The sequence below is a fragment of the Pagrus major genome, chromosome 4 (genome assembly GCF_040436345.1).
Source record: "Pagrus major chromosome 4, Pma_NU_1.0".
Classification (NCBI taxonomy): Eukaryota; Metazoa; Chordata; class Actinopteri; order Spariformes; family Sparidae; genus Pagrus; species Pagrus major.
Window position 1 is genome coordinate 310,015 of NC_133218.1, and position 23,729 is coordinate 333,743.

A 23,729-nucleotide genomic window follows, 5' to 3' on the forward strand; every position below is an offset into this window, starting at 1 on the left:
CCCTGAGTATGTTTTTTGGATGCGAGTGGCCTTCAATAATAAGTGTTGGTGTAAATTAAGACAACACCCCCACACACACACTTTTTTTTTTTTTTTTTTTGTCTTTTCTTTTTCCTGTCTTTTGTGCTTTTGGTTCTTATTATATTATGTAGTATTATTTTGTGTTGTATGTTGTGTTCGTGACAGCGGAAGGCTGTACATTTGTGTTGTTTTTCTGATGAGCTTGTCTTGCTGTCAATGTAAATCAAAAATTAAAAAGAAAGTTATAAATAAAAAATCTTAAAATGCATGTTTATAATTTCACAGATCCTGCCCCAAGTCCCTTTAAATAATAAACAAATACAGTAACGTTACATATAGGAGGTAAGAGGTTGGGAAATGAGGGAACAGAGAAACATTTGAAAAGTTTACATTACTCTGAATTATTACTTTTGTCATTTTTAACCAGCAGAGGGTACAACAAAAATGCAATTTCTACAAAACCAAAGTATGGTGGTTAGTCAAAATTATTAGCTTAAAATGTATGTAGATACAGCTACTAGTACAGAGTGGGCCTAATAAAAATACCACTTTTGAAACTGCCAGTTATATGGGATACTGGTAGATGGATAGAGTACTTTATTATTCCTAAAGGGAAATTAAAGTGTTACAGCCACTTGACATAAATCAAAATACAAAAACAATGAGGTAGGTAAAAGAAACAAATACAATTAAAGGCTGAATTATATACAATAACTAAATAGACTAACTCAAATATAAATTAAAGCTGCAAGCAGCGATGAACGGGCCCTCGCAGTCCACGCGGGTCGGGGCGTGCTGCTGTCGGGGCGTGCTCCTTACCCGGACCCATTGCCCCGTTATTGTGCGCGCATGTCTTAACTGATAGCCAAAAACGGTTTTGTGTTGATAATAGCGCCACCTGCTGGTGGTTTTTGGTGTGTGAGTTACAGATGCCAGTCTATACCACCCCAATCAGTTTCATATCCATAAGTGTTATGGTGTGGGCACAGTGCCACTTATGAAATGAAACTGCCACCAGAGCGCCACCTATTGTGAGATCGGTAACACCTTCGTCAGCTGTCCTCAGGAGGCCATTGGCAATGAGTGTACCAAGTTTTGTGTTAATCCGACCAACCAATGTCGAGATATAAAATACTTCAATTTAAATAGCGCCACCTAGTGGTCATGGGCCAAGATTTTGCACAGAGCCTTAGAGGCTCATGGGGAAGTAGTATCCTGAGATTCACATCATTTGGACACACCAATGTGGAGATATGCAACACTTCCTGTTTTGACTCGAATCCACAGGAAGTTGTTATTTAATAACTTGAGTATTCTTTGGCATATCAAAATTCTTTTAATAACTTTTTGTCCAAAGGGTCCACAGATGCTGTGTGCAAAGTTTTGTGCAAATTGGTGAAATTGCCTGGGAGGAGTTCGAAAAAGTAGGTTTGCGACATTTCGCGAGCTAGCGAAAAAAAACGCCAGCGCAAATGGGCGTGGCCTCTATCAGGAGATTCAGCAGAATTCACAGAACGTGTGGATATAAGGTTTTTGAATGTGCGACAAAGTATATGGGAGTTATTAGCCAAAACACACTTTCCTTGATTGTAGCGCCACCTAGTGGTGAAAATTCTGAACGACAACAGATTATAAAATTTTTCGCCAGGTCTGATCTATATTCCAAGTTTGGTGACTTTTGGGGTATGTTCAGGCAGTGAAAAATGCGATCATTACGGACAAAGGAAAATAATAATAATAATAATTAAAGCTGCAAGCAGCGATGAACGGGCCCTCGCAGTCCACGCGGGTCGGGGCGTGCTGCTGTCGGGACATGCTGCTGTCGGGGCATGCTGCTGTCGTGACATGCTGCTGTCGGGGCATGTTGCTGTCGTGGCATGCTGCTGTCGTTACATGCTGCTGTGTGGGCATGCTGCTGTCGAGGCTTGTATATGCAACAACTTCCATAGAGCACCAAACTGTGTTTTATATTTTGGTCGTTCTTAAGACTATCACAATTCTTTTAATAACTTTTTGTCAGGAGAGTCCACAGATGCTCTGTGCAAAGTTTGGTGCAAATTGGAAAAATTGCCTGGGAGGAGTTCGAAAAAGTAGGTTTGCGACATTTGGCGAATTTGCAAATGGAAATTCAGTGCGAACGTGGGCGTGGCCTACATCACACGGTTCGGCTGTATTCAGGGAACATATAGATATAATGTTTAACAATGTGCACCATATTATGTGGGAGTAATTAGCAAAAAACTTTCTTTGTTGATAATAGCGCCACCTGCTGGTCATTTTTGGTGTGTGAGTTACAGGGGCCAGTGTATATCACCCCTATGAATTTCATATCCATAAGTGTTATGGTGTGGGCACAGTGCCAAATATAAAAAGAAACTGCCACCAGAGCGCCACCTAGTGTCAGATCGGTAACCCCTTTGTCAGCTGTCCTCAGGAGGCCATTGGCAATGAGTGTACCAAGTTTTGTGTTAATCCAACCAACCGATGTTGAGATATAAAATAGTTCAATTTAAATAGCGCCACCTAGTTGTCATCAGCTGAAATTTTGCACAGAGCCTTAGGGGCTCATGGGCAAGTAGTATCCTGAGTTTGACGTCATTCGGACAAACCAATGTAGAGATATGCAACACTTCCTGTTTGGAACGAAATGTGCAGGAAGTTGTTATTTAATAACTTGAATATTGTTTGGAACACCAAATTTCTTTTAATAACTTTTTGTCAGAAGCATCCACAGATGCTGTGTGCAAAGTTTGGTGCAAATTGGTGAAATTGCCTGGGAGGAGTTCGATAAAGTAGGTTTGCGACATTTTGCGAGCTAGCGAAAAAAAACGGTAGGCGGAAATGGGCGTGGCCTATATCAGGAGATTCAGCACAGTTCACTGAATGCGTGGATGTAAGGTTTTTGAAGGTGCGACAAAGTATATGGGAGTTATTAGCCAAAACACACTTTCCTTGATTGTAGCGCCACCTAGTGGTGAAAATTCACAACGACAAGAGATTATAAAATTTTTCGCCAGGTCTGATTTATATTCCAAGTTTGGTGAGTTTTGGGGTATGTTCAGGCAGTGAAAAATGCGATCATTTGGGAACAATAAAAATAAAAATAATAATAATAATTAAAGCTGCAAGCAGCGATGAACGGGCCCTCGCAGTCCACGCGGGTCGGGGCGTGCTGCTGTCGGGACATGCTGCTGTCGGGGCATGCTGCTGTCGTGACATGCTGCTGTCGGGGCATGTTGCTGTCGTGGCATGCTGCTGTCGTTACATGCTGCTGTGTGGGCATGCTGCTGTCGAGGCTTGTATATGCAACAACTTCCATAGAGCACCAAACTGTGTTTTATATTTTGGTCGTTCTTAAGACTATCACAATTCTTTTAATAACTTTTTGTCAGGAGAGTCCACAGATGCTCTGTGCAAAGTTTGGTGCAAATTGGAAAAATTGCCTGGGAGGAGTTCGAAAAAGTAGGTTTGCGACATTTGGCGAATTTGCAAATGGAAATTCAGTGCGAACGTGGGCGTGGCCTACATCACACGGTTCGGCTGTATTCAGGGAACATATAGATATAATGTTTAACAATGTGCACCATATTATGTGGGAGTAATTAGCAAAAAACTTTCTTTGTTGATAATAGCGCCACCTGCTGGTCATTTTTGGTGTGTGAGTTACAGGGGCCAGTGTATATCACCCCTATGAATTTCATATCCATAAGTGTTATGGTGTGGGCACAGTGCCAAATATAAAAAGAAACTGCCACCAGAGCGCCACCTAGTGTCAGATCGGTAACCCCTTTGTCAGCTGTCCTCAGGAGGCCATTGGCAATGAGTGTACCAAGTTTTGTGTTAATCCAACCAACCGATGTTGAGATATAAAATAGTTCAATTTAAATAGCGCCACCTAGTTGTCATCAGCTGAAATTTTGCACAGAGCCTTAGGGGCTCATGGGCAAGTAGTATCCTGAGTTTGACGTCATTCGGACAAACCAATGTAGAGATATGCAACACTTCCTGTTTGGAACGAAATGTGCAGGAAGTTGTTATTTAATAACTTGAATATTGTTTGGAACACCAAATTTCTTTTAATAACTTTTTGTCAGAAGCATCCACAGATGCTGTGTGCAAAGTTTGGTGCAAATTGGTGAAATTGCCTGGGAGGAGTTCGATAAAGTAGGTTTGCGACATTTTGCGAGCTAGCGAAAAAAAACGGTAGGCGGAAATGGGCGTGGCCTATATCAGGAGATTCAGCACAGTTCACTGAATGCGTGGATGTAAGGTTTTTGAAGGTGCGACAAAGTATATGGGAGTTATTAGCCAAAACACACTTTCCTTGATTGTAGCGCCACCTAGTGGTGAAAATTCACAACGACAAGAGATTATAAAATTTTTCGCCAGGTCTGATTTATATTCCAAGTTTGGTGAGTTTTGGGGTATGTTCAGGCAGTGAAAAATGCGATCATTTGGGAACAATAAAAATAAAAATAATAATAATAATAAGAATCATTCGAAAAACAATAGGGACCTCGCAGGTTTCCTGCTCGGGCCCTAATAAGAATCATTCGAAAAACAATAGGGACCTCGCAGGTTTCCTGCTCGGGCCCTAATAATAATAATAATAATAATAATAATAATCATTACAATTACAATAGGGTCCTCGCAGTTTCACTGCTCGGGCCCTAAATATAAATATAAAAGCTGAAACTAGAATAAAGACTAGAGAACCTTAACGAAAACTATAACTATAATATACTATTTTCTAGTATAGAAAATACACTATACACTGTATACACTGTTTAATTATGTTAATATGCTACAGGAACACCCTGTTCCACCCACACAAGGCAGTGTAGCACAGTATTTCAGGGGTAGTACCCCCACCATAACCCAAGAGTGATTTGACAAGTTGATCCTTAACCCTCTAGGCGCCAGAGTTTATTTAGGAAAATATTCCGTTTGGATTTTAAGATTTCAAAAGGCTGTAGCTTGGAAGTGGTGAGAGATAAATCCATAGTGTATATGAGAAAAATATTCATAATGACCTAAAGTTTGTGATGGGAGTAAATTTACTCATCTAATTTGCATATTGTGACGTCACCAGGTGGCAGCCATATTGGATTACGTAACTTTCAGTAAAACTGATTTTTGAACATATTTACACAGAAAAAAAAAAAATTATATTGTCATCTTATCTTCAAAATAAAGGAACAGGAGTTTGATTGGAGTACATTTACTAATCTAATTTGTATATCACCAGGTAAAATTCAGTAAAACGGAATTCTGAACATATTTACACAGTAGATTTTTTTTCATTTCATTTAATTTTTTCATAGATTTTTTTCATCCTCTCATCCTCAGAGTAAATGAACAGAAATCTGATAGGAGTAACTCTCGTCGTGATCAGTGTGTGTTGCTTGTGTGACAGTGTGTGCAGCTGCAGCATCGTCAGAGTCACTCGTCTCTGACAAGCGATCGTCATCAGAGGGCAAATCGTCCCCTTCTGAATCGCGATCAGCAAAGATCTGTGCAAGCACCTCATCCGCACTGTAAAGTCCTCTGGGCATTTGTTTTTTATTACAAAAATCGCTTTCTGTCTCTCTATCTGTCCAGCACGCTCCTGCCACTGCTCCGCTGCTCTCTCCTCTCCAGCTCTGCCGCTCAGCCGCTGCCACTCTGACAGCTGGTATCGGGTTTCAAACTTTTTTTTCTCAGATATTTTGCATAGAAACACACCCACAAATGACGTCAGGATTGAAGCTGAATCTAGTGGCCATCTAGTGGTAGCAAGCAGTAACAGCACAAGGCAGTAGATTTAAAGATATGGGCTGTTTTATTCAGCAATGTTGCCTGTCGCAATAATGCGACTTTGGCGCCTATCATTCAAGGACTGCATCCACTTCACACTGTGGAGAGACCAGAGTACAGGGATTTATTCAGAGAGATTTTACCCTCCAGGCATTTGATTTCAAGGAGAACATTGGGAAGAATGCTTGAGGATGAGCATTTATCAATGAAAAGCAAACTTTGTCCAAACAGAACCATGTACAACAGATGCATGGTCATCAAACAACAAAAGCTTCCTTGGGGTGACTATCCACTGGATAAACCAAGAAACCTTAAGCATCTGCTCTGGGGCAGTAGCCTGTCGCAGGATCATAGGGCGCCACACATATGATGTTTGAGGAGGAAGAGGAGGGATACCCTGTCTTCATAAATGTCACAGATATCTTAAATGAAACAGAAGAAGACTACAGTCTCCCACCTCATCAGCGATGTGCCTGCCACACCCTCAACCTGGTTGCCACAAGAGACATTGAGGGTGCTTTGACCCAGTCAGAGTCCTTTAAAAAAATATCAAGATCAACAATGGGCAAATGCCAGGCACTATGGAACAAGCAACACAGGAGCACACAAGCTTCAGATATCATCAAAGACAAGTTAGGGTGCCAGCTGACAGTTCCCAGTCCACCGAGGTGGAGCGCTTGAATATCTGTATCCTGACAAAAGATCAAGACCTCCAGGAAACCTGTGAGAAGCTTCAGGTGACTCGCTTCAAAGCGGCAGAACTCACATTCATACAGGAGTATGTTCAGGTAAATATTACCTTTATTTTGATGTTCTTAAGTTAACTGGTGTTCAGGTGCTGTAATCCATGTATCTGTCTGAACATAAAGACAACTACACACCTCTCAGTGAGCTTACTTGTGTAATGAATTTTTCTCCCAGGTTGTTAACTGAATGTTAAACTACTACTACTATTAGGATGATGATTATGAATAACAATAATAATAATAATGATACTTTTATTGATTATTATTATTATCACTATTACGTTTGAGTAATTGTTTTTTTTTTCCTTGTCTTTTTTCCTGTGAATCTTTTAGGTTATGGCGCCCCTGGCCAAGGCCCCACACAGGCTTGAAGTACAACACAGGAGTCCCTACTAGTGCAGCTTGTGAACGACTCTTTAGTGTAGGAAAAGACATTTTCCAACCAAAGAGAAACCGTCTTTCTGATGCAAATTTTGAAAAGCTTCTCTTGTGTCGTGTGAACAAACACCTCTTGTAAGAAAGATAAGCCTGGCCACCTCATCCTCTAGTGAGGAGGAAACTTTGATATGCAGTGGCAGAAACTTGTTTACATTGAGAGATAGATCTCTTCCACACACACACACACACTGCTGTGGCTTTTTACTGAGAATGAACACACAAACAAAATGTTTCTCATGCTGCAGGATTTTCAGGAAGTGAATTTGAACCCTTTACTTCAGCAGCAGCTGTTACGTGACATCAGTGATCATTGATGCATTTGTTATCATTCTTACTGTATACTGATGACAGATCCAACACACAACTCTTCCTGATATTTCACTACAACAGTGGACATGGTAACATTACTTTTTGAATCAGCTTCATGGTAATTGCCTATGAAAGCACAAAGTTAAATGACATGAGAAAGGCTATAATATCCATAAACAAACAGATATAAACTTTGAACTTGATTCCCAAAAGCCTTACAGATACTGTAAGTGTATAAATATGTCATGTGTTTAATTAAGTTGATAAGAGTTGACCCAGTATCCTGGACAGAGTTAGTTGCACATTATCTTTAATAGTTCAAAATAAACATAATAGAGCGGTTTGGAGCAGGTCTTTATTCTTTTGCTACTGTGGTTTGAGTTAAGTTATTGAGTTTAGAGTTAACTTGCAGTTTGTCCTGCAAATGTGCCCAAGTTATTGAGCATACCCATGCAAACACAGGTGTGTGTGCACACACAAACACACACAAACAAACAAACAAAGATGAACATACACACACTCTCAACACCTGCTTTTTGTTAGTATGTGGAGCACATGTTTTTTTTTTTGTTTGTTTTTTGTTGTCAAATTTTTGTGTTCTGGTTTTGGAGCAGTGAGAGCACAGCTTATTGTTTAATAAACAATTCAATGTGACATGATCACTGAGATAGCTTTGACTTGGAATGAAGTTGTTCCAATATATAAAAAAAATAGCTTTGATGTAGTTAAACTACTTTTGCCAAGTTGCTGTAGCTTAGCTTGCTACATTTCTCTGGGGGGTAGCTTCGGTGTAGTGAAGCTTAATTTAATGTAGAGTAACTGGTAGCTTAGCTCACTACACTTTCCAAGTAGCTTGCCCAACACTGTTTTTAGGTCAGTGTGTATGGTTAGGGTTGGGGTACGTCTCAGTCCAGTTGCCAGTATACAATGTTGGCAGTTAACATTTCTGCAAACCCAATTTGTACATCCTGTGAGCTTCGTTGTGATGATTGTGGACTTTTGTGGTGTTTTTTCTGTGTTTTTTGCTAGAGTTTTGTGTCTCTATGCTCTGAGGTGTTTTTTGCAGAGGCTGGGCCTGGCTTCCCTGGTTGGCTGGAGCTCCTGCCTCTCACACACACTCTCATCTACTCATCAGCATCAGCTTAAATGCGCCGGTGTGACTGGTCAAGCAGCTGCAGCATGAGAACATGTTTAGTGTTGGACTGCAGGAGATCAACTGCATATCTTCCATATCCTGCGCTCTTTGAATTCTCGGTTCTTTCGATCAACAACTTTGCAGAGCTTAAGATTTACAAGATAACAAGAACAAATGTAAAGTGTTTATCTGGCTTCCATTATCTTCACCTCCCTGTTGCTTTTCCATTGGCTCTCTTCAAGTGATCTGTTTACCAGTGGCTAATGACCACCTGAACACTAGCAGCTGGTCACATAATATTTGGTTGATGTATTAGTTGATAAAGTTCATTCCAAGACACCACTAAACAAGTCAACAGTGTGCAGTGGATTGTGGGATGTTTAACGCAAATAGTACATTGATTGATCAGTGTGGAAAAATGAAGGTTGCATCTTTTGGCTTCATTTGGAGGAGACAGCCATCTTGGCCAGAGTTAAGATTACTACTGTTGGTAACTCAGAACTGGGCAGGTTAAGATTGACAGGCCAAGGGAAAGTTGACTTAAAAGAGCTCATTAGAGGCAGCTGGCAGTGTGAATGCATTAAAGTTAAGTGGACTATTTCAGGGCCACAGGGTAGAGGAGTCAGATAGACACTTACAAGTTCAGCCAAACAATCTACCATCACACATGGACAACTTTACGTGGCTGGAAAATGTAGTCCTCTAACATCTGGATTCATGTTGTAAAACAGGCAGAATGTGGCTTTGACCCAAGCAGCATGCTGCTCAATGAAAGCCAGATTTTGGCCAACCACTTGTTACTTTTCAGTTTTGAACAAAAGTTTGGTTCCTCGTCCCCATCAATAAAATCCAAGGAATTAAAAAATAATAAATATTAATCTCACTGCAACATCTTGCAGACTGCATACAAACCATTTCCACAGAATCTAAAATTGGTGTGTCTCGACGTCTATTAAACTTTCACATACATACATGTGCTCCCATGCTTACATGTAAGTAAAAGCTTACTTACTTTCACACATATTACAAAGCATGAGTAACAAATCTATGGTAAAATATTTGTATCTAAATTTTCACTTAGTTTCTTTTTCAGAGCTTTTAACCGTATCTCATGGCAATGGAACTTGCTTGGGAGTCATTTCATTCCATTCGAGATTCATATTCAGTGTAAACACCTGTGAATGGTGTCATTCTTATTTAGTTCATGGCATAAAATTCATAAACATACTTCACTTTTTCTTTCTGGAGGAACTCATTACATTTTTATTACACCATACACTTAATCACAAAGAAAATTATGTTTATAAAGTTAGTACGGGTGATTTGTCCAGCTAAGCACATATTGTGATATATGTTATTTTTCTGCTCAAGATTGGCTTGTATGTGTCTGCCTGGATTTGAAAGTTTGATTCAGCTGAACCTCCTTGCCCTTCCCTAACAGTGATGACATTGATAAGACTTAAAGTTCTGTTATGTACTGTATGTTGACACTCCGCCCCAGACTAACCATAGACCCAACACAGATCACCCAATAATCTAAATTTCTCAGCTGTTTTCTCACTTTTAAAAAGAAAAAAATAAATCCTCATCTTCTTAGTCAACAGTTCAAAGGTCCGCATCTGATTTTTATTAAAGTCTGGTGTCTGGAATGATTGCAGATAAATTAACTTTTTATTTGTAATTATTTTCATTACACATTAATTAATCAACGTCACATCTCTCACATCTCAGATCTTTAGTAATCAGTTATTTAAAAATACTAAAGTAAAACAACTTGAAAATTATCAGAGGCTACTGCTGTTATACACAAATATAGCTGAGTTTGCTGATAATGATTTTTTAAATGGATTTTTTTTAAATCTGCCTTTGTAGATATTAATAGATTTTTTTTCAATATTTTATTATCTAATTACAAAAAATGCTGTACTGAATGAACAAGAGATAATAATAATAATAATAATAATAATAATAATAATAATAATAATAATAACAGACGTCCCCGGCACCTTTGCGCTTTTGCCATTGAAAGTGTTTGTGATGCGCAACTGAGTGCACCATGAGGTCTGAGTGTGTCAAAAGAGAGAAGGGGGCACAGGAGAGAAGCATGATAAATCTGTGGAGATAAATTATTTCAAACATGCCAGAGACTCTCAGCATAGTTTTTTATGACATGACTATTTTGGTACATACATTTACCTGTCAGTGTGGCAGATGGAAAATGGAAACTATATCCACATTTAACGATTGGCAGACTCTGTCTCTGACATATACTGTACTCACAACTACATTCACAGTAGTTAAGGTAGTACTAGAGAAAACAAAGTACATTATGTGTCTGTGATTTAGGAACTGACAGCAAATTCTGCAGTGTAATGTTAATGCGTGATGGACTCAGCTGCAAAAACACACAACACTCTCACTCTCTCCAGCAGTTATCATTCACACAATGTCAACCAGACGGAAATAAACCATATTATAACCACATTCGCGTGTGGACAGGATCACTGTCAATGATCTCCAGCTGTGTATTCAATGTTCAGCAATTGATTGATCAATAGAAACTGTATTTCAAAATAGGACGTTACACTGTATATTGTATTGTAGCCTTCATAGCACGAGGTATGGGCTAGGTCTGGAATGTTGGTTCTGGACTATGAGAAGCCCTGGTTTATAGGCTCAAAAAGCATAAATGCCCCTACACACCAAACTGACATCAAAGAAGGAGCTGACTGACAAACTGTCAGCTGACAAACTGTTGTGTACGACTGTTGCATCGTGTCATGTTGCCTCTAAGCTGCACTTGAAAACCCTGCAAAGACCACAGCTGGCAGACAACAAGCTCCTACATTCTGTGCCTGTGTTGAAAGAAATACCTCTCTGACAATACATAAACCGTAAAGAACAGTGCTTGACTCATGATTTAATAAGACAGATTCGTGAAGAGACAAGAGGGCGTGCATAAAGTCAACTTGCATGAGGCAAAGACAGCCATGTCCTCAGGTGTGCATAAACTATAGGTTAGGGAACTTGAAATGTGAAAATATCAGTTTCCTTATCAGTATTGACCAAGAAATTATCGGTAATTGCTCAAAGAAATCCATAGTGTGCATCCTTATATATGACATATGTAATGTGGTAATTGATTACTGATACAGTCACCTGCCATTTTAACTGGAGTTCAGAGGTCACAAGTTTAAGATGTTCAATTTCTACCACCGCCAGTGCCTGATGTTTTGTGTCTGACAGTGTCTGTTTTCACGTCACCTCATAATCAACAAACTATAGTCCATTTTATTTGTGGGAAAACCTTCAACTACTCCACTACTGAGGCTGATGAGATGGCTTTATATAGCCTGGTGTCTGCCCACAACTCTTTCAAAAGCTGTTTTACAGCGAATGACCAGTGAAAAGCTTGCTTTCCGCCTCATTTCACTACAGGTTATTATTCCTCATGCCATCCACTTTTGTCGGAAGGGAGCCCGTATGTGGGTATGCTGCAGTTGTTGAAGAATGAGAACAGCTCTGCTTGCAGCACCAAATGGAAACCTGCGGAGCTGACCCAACCTGGCTAGTGCCCACTGATCGATACAAAGAGAAACAATAAAAGTCATTCAGCTGATTTAGAATTGAAAAAATGTAGTGCAGAAGTGTACACTGATAAAAATCCTTGTTAGGCTGCAAAAAAACATTCTCACATCCATAGAGATTATATTTTATCTCTTCATCAGTCTGAATCTTGGCACCTGATTTTGATTTAGTTTTAGTCTTAGTATTTGGATGAAAGTGTGTATTATTTCTGATCACAATTTATTGTGAGTTCTTATTAAATTATCATCAATAAGATAAGATAGAACCTTATTGGTAACACTTACAATATGGGTCCATTAATTAACATTAGTTAATGTAGTAATAACCATTAACTAATGGTCAATTCATAGTTAACTAATGTGTCAAGTAATCATTTACTAATGGTGTTCCTGTTAATTAGGGTGTTAATTCATATAGTAGGTAATAGTTCATTAACAGTAACAATAATAACAGGACACATATATTAACATTACTTAATGGAATATTATTTAATGAAATAACATTAGCAAAGAGTGAAGTCAACTATGTTGTCAAGTAATCATTTACTAATGGTGTTCACATTGTTTAATCTGTTTATGCATACATAATGTATTATTTTATTAATCGTAACAACTATAACAAGGATATATGAATTAACATGAATTAATGTAAGTAATAACTGTTGACTTGCTGTTAATTAATAGATAACTAATGTGTCAAGTAATCATTTACTGATGGCGTTTATGGTAATTAAATTGTTAATTCATACATTTTTTATAGTTAATGTATAACAATAAGGTTGCATAAATTAACATTAGGTAAAGGAGTAGTAACAACAGTAGTTAACTTAGCTACAAGTACATTATGTGATAGTTTATAAAGATTCTATTAGTAACAATACATTACTTAACTAGTTAAATGAGTAATGACCATTTACTTACAGTCAATAAATAGTTATTTAATGTTTCAAGTAATTATTTACTAATGGTGTCCATCTTAATTAGGTGTTAATTCATACATTACATAATAGTTTATAAAGACGCCATTAACAGTTAATGAAATAGAACTGTTAATTAATAAATTGCATGATTAAATGCAGTAATAAGCAACAACTTCCTGCTAACTATACACTGTATTAGTTTATAAAGATTATATTAACATTAGATAATACAATAATAAGCATTAACCAGATATTAATAATTACATTAATAACCATTAAGTTACTGTCAACAAATGTCTGTCGTTAACATTTCTTTAGGGTTTACATATTAATTGAAGTACTTACTAATATTAGCATATGGTTGATAAAGATGTTCACTAACATGTATGTCAGATCCAAAGCTACTGTCCCAACATTACTTAAGGTAAGGCAAGGCAAGTTTATTTGTATAGCACAATTCGAACACAAGGCAACTCAATGTGCTTTAGGGGGGCATAAGACTACATTAAAAGACATTAAAAAATGTATTTAAAATACATTGAAAAAACAAGCAGGAAGGCATCACAAAATATTAAAACAAGTTAAGGAAAAAATAAGTAAAAATAGAATATAGAATAATTTTTAACATGGAGCATAAAGTCTTTATCTTTTTTAAATTTGAATCATGAAATGCTCAATACATGTGTAATTGCTTCAATGGTTCACAAAAAATAATATTAAATGGTTAATTTTGGTGGTGGTGTTTCTTTTTTCCTTTCTGCAAATACAAATATATATTAAAGGACATATTTGTCCTTGTTACTATTGGAACTGTTAATTAAGTGTTAACTATTATATGAATTAACACCTTTATTATCATAAGAAGCACTAGTAAATAATTATTTGAAACATCAGTTAACTGTTAGTTAATGGTTATTATTAATTAATGTGTCCTTGTTAATGTTGTTACTGTTAATAAACAATAAAATAATGTATGAATTAGCACTTTAATTAATATGAATGTAAGGGATTACTTGACACATTAGTTAACTATTAATTGACCACTAGTAAATGGTTATTATGGTTACTAAATTAACTAATGGACCCTTATTGTAAAGTGTTACCACTTTATTAATCCCGAAGGATGAATCCCGAGATTGCTCCCTGTAATGAAGTTCCTTTCATTACCACTTTGTGTAGCACAATGTTGACAGTTAATAATAGAATAAGACACTTAGCCAGAAGATTTAATTGTTTTATTGAAATTGTTACATTTTGCTGATGCTGTTAAGTAGATACCTCCTCAGTGGTGAAAGGTTTCCTGAAAGACAAACACACATTCAGTTTGTCTCAGTTAAGTAATGGTATAAAGCACTACATAGAACATGTTAGTTTAATGATTTGTGGCTGACTGTGTAATGTTTGAATGGAAGTTCACTCACCTGTTGTGTCTCCTCTTCAGGGTGTTCTGGGCAAAAGAGTCCCCAGGGAAACAAAGCACTCAAGATAATCAAGGGGAAAAGTTGGAGGAGTTGACAGGTTTGGTAAAATCTCTCATTGAGTCTCAAGCAGCTACAGACCAGCAGAGGGACAAAGAGTTCTCCCGTTAAGAACAAAGATGGAAGACCATGCATCATCAATTTCATCAGATACAGTTTCAAGTGAATGAAATGAAAGATGATTACAGACGTGTGCGGGGAGAGCTGGAAGAGGAGCAAGAAGGAGGAAGTGATGAAGCTGACGACCCGGATGAGGGGACAAGTCGAACGAACTTCATACCTCAAAGGGAACCACCAGTCCGTAGAGAACCAAAGCTGCTCCCACTGTCCCCAGATGATGACAATGAACATTTTTTGACGACATTCGAAAGGATGGCACAAGTCTGTCGTTGACCAAGAGACGAGTGGGCTGTGCGCCTGGTCCCATTGCTGACAGGTAAGGCACATAGTGCCTGTGTGCTCATGGACATTGCAGATGTGGAAGATTATGAAAAAGTGAAAGCAGCAATATTGGCAAAGTATGAAATCACAGCAGATACTTACCGCAGAAGATTCCGGTCCATGGACCTCTTTCAAGGAGAGACCCCACGTGAGCTGTATGTTGGCCTAAAAGACGTGTTTTCCAAGTGGGTTAAACCAGAAATGTCGACAGTGAAAGAAATATCTGAGACAGTGATTCTTGAACAGTTCCTGAGGATGGTGCACCCTGAGCTGAAGGTTTGGATCCGTGAACATGACCCTCCTATCGCAGAAAAAGCAGCTCAGCTGGATGAAGTCTTCATGGCAACCAGAAGAGGAGCCAGACACCTCTCGCCTAGAGAAGTAAGTCCACTGGGGGTGAGCGGGGCTCTGGTCAGGCTCAGGGTAGAATTTTGGTAGGCAGTTTACATCCAGTAACACCAACAGGTCAAACCCTGCTAAAAGCACTCCTTTTAGACCTTCCAAACAGGATGTACGATGTTACCAGTGTAATGGGATAGGCCATACTCAGTACTCTTGTACACTTACAAACCAGACTAAGCCATCTCTATTTTGTTCAGTGCCTAGGCCAACTACTCAACAGGTAGAAAGAGAGGCCGCCCGTACAGCACCAGTTCTAGTGAATGGTCAGTGAGAAATAGCTCTTCTAGATACAGGGGGGTTTCAGTTGTACTGTCCAGCCTGGTGCCTAGGGATAGATGGAGTGAGGACAAAACCTGCATAAGTTGTATTCATGGGGATGAGCATGTGTATCCTACTGATGAAATATATCTGACAGTGGGGGGTCAGACGTTTCTTGCCAGTAGCTTTAGCTCCAAAGTTACCATATGCTGTCATTCTTGGCAATGATGTACCCACTCTCCTTGATCTTGTGCACCACACAGAAAATGGCAAACCTATTATACTCAACCCAGCAACGAGTAAGGTTCAGAGCCCAGGGCAAGAAGATAGGGAGGCCCCATTAGCAGAACCTGCAGTGGTCCCAGTCATAGGGACATCTACACGATGTGTTATGATGACCACTAGGGCTGAGAGTTCAGGGGAAGTGTTAAGGGAGTTGCCATTCTTTGGAGTTGGGTTGGAGGCAGGTAACATTAGGCTGTCTTAGTCTAAAGCAGAGAGGAGGAGAGAAAAATGGAGTGGCACAGCTAGGGAAGGGACAGATGAGCTAATTAAACAAAGCCATCCATTAGATTTTGATATTCCACCAGATGTAGGCACACTGCAGAAAGAAGAACCTACTTTAAAGCCTTAGTTTGAGAAAGTGACAGAGGTTGAAGGGATCAAGCAGGGCAGCCCAGGCTGTCTAGAAGAAGCTACTTATGTGGTAAAAGGGGGAATCCTTTATCAGGACAAGGGTTATGTTCAGGCGTTAGCATTACCACAGCAGTTCAGACACAGGGTGATGGATTTAGGGCATTCAGTACCGTGGGCAGGACACATGGCATTTCATAAAACTTTGTGTAGGATTGCCAGTCGTTTTGTGTGGCCAGGAATGTACAGTCAGGTGTCTCAGTTGTGTAGTTCTTGTGAGACATGTCAACTGACATCAGGGAGGTTGCACAGGCCCAGCTACAGCCATTACCGATTATTGAGTCACCTTTTGAGCGAATTGGCATGGATGTAGTGGGACCCTGAGAGAGGAGCTCCTCTGGCAATAGATACATTTTAGTAATCTGTGATTATGCAACCCATTATCCTGAAGCATTCCCCCTAAGGTCAGTGAAAGCCAGAAATGTTGCTAATTGTCTTTTACAACTGTTCTCCAGAGTAGGCATACCTCGTGAGGTCCTGACAGACTGTGGGACAAATTTTATGTCAAAGTTACTACAGCAGGTTTATCAGCTGTTAGGAAGGGAATTAAGACCACCCCTTATCACCCCCAAACGGATGGGCTGGTTGAAAGATACAATCAGACACTAAAAAACATGCTGTGCAAGTTTGTGTCCCACACAGGAGCTGACTGTCCTACAGCAATGGGTGAGAACGTTGTTGCATATGTGGTCAAGATGAGAGAGAGGTTGGACGAAATGTCAGCACTGGCCCAGGAGACCATGAGGACGGCGCAACAGAGCCAAAAGAAATGGTATGACCAAAAAGCTAGGGAGAGGGTCTTTGGACATGGTCAACAGGTGCTGTTGCTGCTTCTGACGTCACTCTTCTGACGTCACTCGACAAATGGTAAGGTCACATATGAAGTTCATATGCCAAAGAGAGTCAAGAAATATCAGACATTTCATGTTAACTTGTTGAAGGAGTTCTAGGTGCGCCAAGAGCCAGTGCATCAGCTGTTGGTTCGTGTAGTCGAGCAGGAGGAGGGGATGGATGAGAAGTTCTTTACTGCCAGCGTAGTGGATTCTAGTCCGCTAGAGCTGTCCCATCTGTCGTCCTCCCAGCAGGAGGAGGTTGTACCTCTTCTGGGCCCAGGGCTCTTCAGAGAGACGCCAGATTTCACAACTCTGGTCCGGCACAAGATTCGGCTCAAGGAAGATGCTCCAGTGCGTCAGAAGAGCTACAGGATTCCTGAGCGGTTGGTGCCTGTGTTAAAGAAAGAAATTAAGTTGATGTTGGAGCTGGGTATTATTGAGGTATCCTGCAGTGAATGGTGCAGCCCTGTTGTTCTGGTACCCAAGAAAGATGGCTCACTGAGATTTTGCATTGACTTTAGGTACCTTAACGCGGTGTCTCAATTTGATCCCTATCCCATGCCCAGAATTGATGACCTGGTGGAGAGAGTTGGAAGAGCAAAGTACATCACCACCCTGGACCTGAGAAAAGGCTATTGGCAGGTTGCGCTGGCATCAGAAGCTCGGGAATTGACAGCCTTTAAGACTCTATTTGGTATGTACCAGTTTAAAGTTATGCCATTTGGCCTACAAGGAGCACCAGCTACATTTCAGAGACTAATGAACCATGTTCTGAGAGAGGTGTCAGATTTTTCAGCGGCCTACTTGGATGATGTGGTCATTTTCAGCGAGTCCTGGGAGGAACACATGTCACATCTGCAACAAGTCCTGCAGTGCATCAGAGCTGCAGGGTTAACCATCAACCCAAATAAATGTGCTGTAGCCCGGAAAGAGGTTGAGTATCTAGGGTATGTCATCGGCTATGGTAAGATCAAGCCTCAAGTGGAAAAGGTGGAGGCCATCCAGGCTTTCCCTGTCCCTACCACCAAGAAGAAGGTGAAGACTTTCTTGGGCCTAGTGGGGTGGTACAGGAAGTTCATTCCCCACTTTGCAGACCGTTCGGCAGTGTTTAACAGCCTCATAAAGAGCCGCAGCACCCAATGAGGTTCACTGGACTGAAGAGTGTGACAGAGCTTTCAGGGAGCTCAAAGACTCAATCTGCAACCATTCAGTTCTGCACACTCCTGACTTTAACAAGCTGTTCACTCTCCAAAAAGACGCCTCTGGAGTGGGCCTTGGTGGGGTGCTGTTGCAGGAAGGGGATGGAGAAATGTAGCCAGTTGTGTTCCTGAGTCTCAAGCTTCTGGACAGAGAGACTAGGTATTCAACAGTAGAAAAGGAGTGTCTGGCAATGAAGTGGGCCATTGATACACTTCGATACTACCTGCTGGGGCGACACTTCTATCTGGAGACTGATCATCGTGCCCTCCAGTGGTTGCATCGGATGAAGGATGCCAACATGTGCATTGCTGGATGGTATCTGGCTCTGCAGCCATATAACTAACTGGCTGACTGTCTGTCTCGGGTTCATGAGGTTTGAGGTACTGTACTCTTGCAGGAGAAGGGGGAGGAAATGTAATGAAGGTCCTTTCATTACCACTTGGTGTAGCACAATGTTGACAATTAGTAATAGAATAAGACACTAAACCAGAAGATTTAATTGTTTTATTGAAATTGTTACATTTTGCTGATACTGTTAAGTAGATACCTTCTCAGTGGTAAAAGGTTTCCTGAAAGACAAACACACATTCAGTTTGTCTCAGTTAATTGAACATAATGAAGTAATGGTATAAAGCACTACATAAAACATGTCAGGTTAATGATTTGTGGCTGACTGTGTAGTGTTTGAATGCAAGTTCACTCACCTGTTGGCTGTGTCCCAATTCAGGGGCTGCACCCTTGAAGGACGCAGCCTATGCGGCCTTCGAAGGCGAGTCCTTCAGAGAGACCTTCGAAAGCCGTGTCAACTGTTGTTAAATGGGACGGTCTAGCTTTCGGAGCATTTCCTGGTTGCGTCACCAGATGTTCCCGCCCTTATCCTTACATCACGATTTCTGCCGCCCAGGTCTGCGAAAGTGACGATCTACACCACTTGATGTTGCCATTTTCTTTCTTTCTTTCTTCTTTTTTGGGCACGCAAAGGATCTTGGGATATGGGAGGCCGTGAAGAATAGTAGCGGTGCGTCCTCCAAAAAGAGGGAAAAGAAGGCTGCATTTGTGGGGTACGCACCACAGGACGCACCGCTACTATCCTTCGCGGCCTCCCATATCCCAAGATCCTTTGCGCGCCGCTCAGTCCCAAAACAGAAGAGGGAAAGAAAGAGAAAATGGCGACATCAAGTGGTGCAGACATGATATTCAAGTGTGAGTCTTGGGTTTATACTCGGTTTTTACTCATTTGAACATCCAACGCCAGATATGTTAAACTTCGAGGGACTATAAAACCTCCAAATTTCAACTTTCAGTTAAAATACGTGACACTGGTAATGCTATGGTAAATATAGTTGTTATTCATATATATACCAATGGGTTAATGTTTATTTTGTAATGTTGATAATTCAATTTAGATTTGACACATTGTACACATGCAAATAAATGTACACATTTGATAGATTTGAACCAAAACAAACTTTAATGCATGAACACCTGGTGACACAACCAGGAAATACTCCGAAGGCTAGACCGTCCCATTTAACAACGGTGGACGCGGCCTTCAAGGTCTCTCCGAAGGACCCGGCCTTCGTGGGCCACAAAGGCCGCGTCCTTGAAGGATGCAGCCCTTGAAGGGCGCATTTGAAGGCCAATTACATCACAACGCCGCGCGAAGGCTGTCCAAATTTGAAGGCTCCTTCAAATGCAGCCCACAAATGCAGCCTTCTCTTCCCTCTTTTTGGAGGATGCACCGCTACTATCCTTCGCGGCCCGCTATATCCCAAGATCCTTTGTGCACCGCTGCTCAGTCCTGAAACAGAAGAGGAAGCAAGAGAAAATGGCGACATCAAGTGGCGCAGACATGACATTCAAATTTAAGTAATGGGTTTATACTCGGTTTTTAGTCATTTGAACATCCAACGCCAGATATGTTAAACTTCAAGGGACTATAAAACCTCCAAATTTTAACTTTCAGTTAAAATACGTGACGCTGGTAATGCTATGGTAAATATAGTTGTTATTCACCAATGGGTTAATGTTTATTTTGTAATGTTGAATTTGAATTTGGACACAGCCAGAGTGTCTCCTCTTCAGGGTGTTCTGGGCAAAAGAGTCCCCAGGGCAACGAAGCACAAATTTAAAGGTTCCAGGAGATACCACCTGTTGATTGGTGTAGGGGTGTCTGGGACTTTAGTTTGTATGTCAGGATTGCTAGGATTGACTGGTATGATGTTAGATAAAATAAGATCAGGTAGAATACTTTATATAAGTATAATCTAGATGTAATCTGATGTAGTGACAGCAAGCACTGCCACTGCCAGGACTCCATGCAGCTCGTCATAATGTTATTCTAATACATGTTAATTGGGTGAAAATAAACACCCGGTTTTGGTCTGCACCCAACCTCTGCCTCAGACTCCTGCTTTAAATATCCAGCCGCCACACGGCCATCCTAACACTCCCCCAAAAAGTCATGTCAGTATACTTTTTTTTCTCTGAGTAATTTTATACACTTGTTTTTGCATTTTCTAAGCATTTGGAGGCTCAGGCTTTTGCCATCTTTGGTGTTTATTGTTAGAGAGATATTAGCCTATCATCTTTTGCAAGGTTAGCCACAAATTCAGTTGTTGCTTTGTTACTACTAGACTGTCTCTCACTGGCATTCTTGCTCACTTGGCAGCTATTTTATTGCTGATTCTCATATGATTTTCAGAATGATTGTAGATACATTTAGTCCATCTACAGCTATCCTGTCCTGTCAAGGGCAGGGACCTAACATTACTGACTAATGTGATCACTCAGAATCTATATTTTACATTTGTTCACTACTATTCACTACCCAGACAGCAAAAAGGTCCGTATAGGATTCGGCAACTTCCGCCCTACCTCCGTTTACCAGTCAGACCCGCTGAACGCATCTGCAACGTATCTGGCAGATTGACAGTCCCCTGATTGGTCTGCAGCAGATTTGGGGCCTATCTGCAAGACAGACACGCGCTTTAGCTGCATCGCGGCAGGTTCCAGCCAATTTTTGTCAAGGTTTTTGGTAAGTGCATATTGAAACGTTACAGTTTTATGATACTATTCATTTGAAATAATTAATTAGGATTCTGTTAAATGTGAGCTGAGTGTGTTTGGGCTAAGTAATCTTTTGTGTGTGAAGCAATTTTGGCATCGCTAGCTTTGTTGGTCTATATCTTCATTATCTAACATGAAAACAGTACTGTTGGCAATCAAGTTTATTTGATAAAGTGTGCAAACTCGGCTATTAGCATATTAGCATTAGCATGCCTCACTAACATGGGGTTAGCATAACGTTAAGCATCTGCACTCGGCGGAAACTATCCATTAGCGGTTGTAGCACAGCATAAACTACATGTAATCGCCGCCGACATCCAGATTTATTGTATTAGAACAAATATTGTCCAAGGTAACGTTAGCTTCTCGTTAGCATAACGTTAGCTTCTTGTTAGCATAGCGGCAGCATAACATTAGCTTCTCGTTAGCATAGCGGCAGCATAACATTAGCATAGCATCAGAGTTGGCCGCCCCTGAAAACCCTCTGTACATGGAATTAAATGAGTGTGAAATTGCTCTGTGTGTTACTCCGTGTTCAACATTAAAGGACATGCTCTCTCCATCTTGTTTGTTTTTTAAAATATGAAGTCCGGAAGCATTTTTAGCACTCCCGGTTCCCTCGTCTAAAAGTCAATGTTTTTTGAATGGGATTTTGGTAAAATACCTCAAATAATGTCTGTGGTTAACAAAAGCTTATGTGGGTTTCACATTTTGTTCTACGACATAAAACACGTCGGTAAATACCCTACTTGTGAATTTTGAAGCTTCTACCTGTGATAAAAAAGGCTGTTGCTAACAAGTTGCTCAATACGACTACAAACCCTGTCAGGGACATTAAATGTCATCACCCCCAAACAGGCCAGAGTGTTCTTATGGATGTTATTTTATGTTATTTATGGCTCTTCAACAAGTAAAAACAGTCCGATTTCACCATTATATAATGTTTTTAAAATAAAACGTCCGAAATCAGTTGAAAGATTAGTGGCGGTGACGTCAGTCATGCGACCGTTAGTAGTCTGTTGAAGCCCAATGTTAGCTTTTTACTTTTGGCGATCGCATTTAAGCTTCAAATACGGTATAAAAGGTGTTCATATGTGAAGATTATCTCACTGAACAAAACGTGTAAGTATCATAAACGTGTGTTAGCCACAGAGCTTATTTTCTGACATAATCCAAAACGCAATGCAAAAATCCAATTCACTTTCTCTTCCGGGAACCAGCGTGATGCTAAACTTCTGGGTTTTGACGTCAGCCCTGGCACACTCTATTTTCATGCTGCTTAATAATAAAATAAAATTTTATTATTATTATTATTATTATTATTATTATTATTATTATTATATTTTATTATTAAGCACCGTATTCTGTTGGCAGTTAGTTAGGTATGTGCACGCCCAGTTAACTTTTACTGGGAAAGTGCCACATGCATAAAACTCATTGTGGTTACACATACTAGTCACATCTCTATTCAGTAAAAAGCATTTGATGCTGGGATCAACAGAAAAAAAGTACAGGGGGGGCGCTTTTCAGGGCAGGGCTGTGTGTTTCTGCTTGCCGTTAAAAGCACTCTCACTTTGTGATAAAACGAAAGTTTACAAATGGAACATGCCAATGCAAGGAGCACAAACGAGAGGGATAGCCTATAGACCCTTTTGCAGTAATTTAGTGTACGCACACATTTAGACCGGAAGAGAAAAATGAACTATGACTTTGCATCCTATTGATGGGTGCCAAGATGCATGCACAATGTGGAATCAGAAAACTTCACTTGTGATGCTCAGAAAAGGGTCTGTTTATTAATAGTATCAAAGCATGCAGACAACTAGGCATTTGTGATGAATAGCTTACTTTAAATTGCAAAATATAGAAACAACCTTTTGTTAATCACAATTGTGCAACTGATGGTTATTTGCCTGTAATCTGCATGACCGTCAGGAGGGGTTATGATCGTCGATCACATGATTATATGATTACCATGACAGCCCTAGCAGAGGGTGCATGACTTTAAGTTACCTCTCTGAGTTAAATTGACTGACAACATCGCCATGTATTGTAGAAAACACTGTATAATCTAAATGCTTTCTCTCCCAATAGGGCTGTTCCTGTGACAAGCAACTGTTGCTGTGACGAAGATGTGAGTGAAAGATGGAAACAAGGGTGGTCTCTAGGTCCACTCTGACAAGGCGTGCACGCAGAGACCTTGACAGGACGCTACAACAAATTAGTGATGACTACAACACTAACATGTCTCTTACTGTTGATGTTCAAAGTGAAGAATCTGTGCTGGGGGACATTTGTAATAAGGATGCAGGGGGGGAGGACACTGCATCCGCTATAGACATGGACACGTGTTTATGAAGATATGGATGGAAGCATTCATGAACAAATGGACAAAAAAATTTC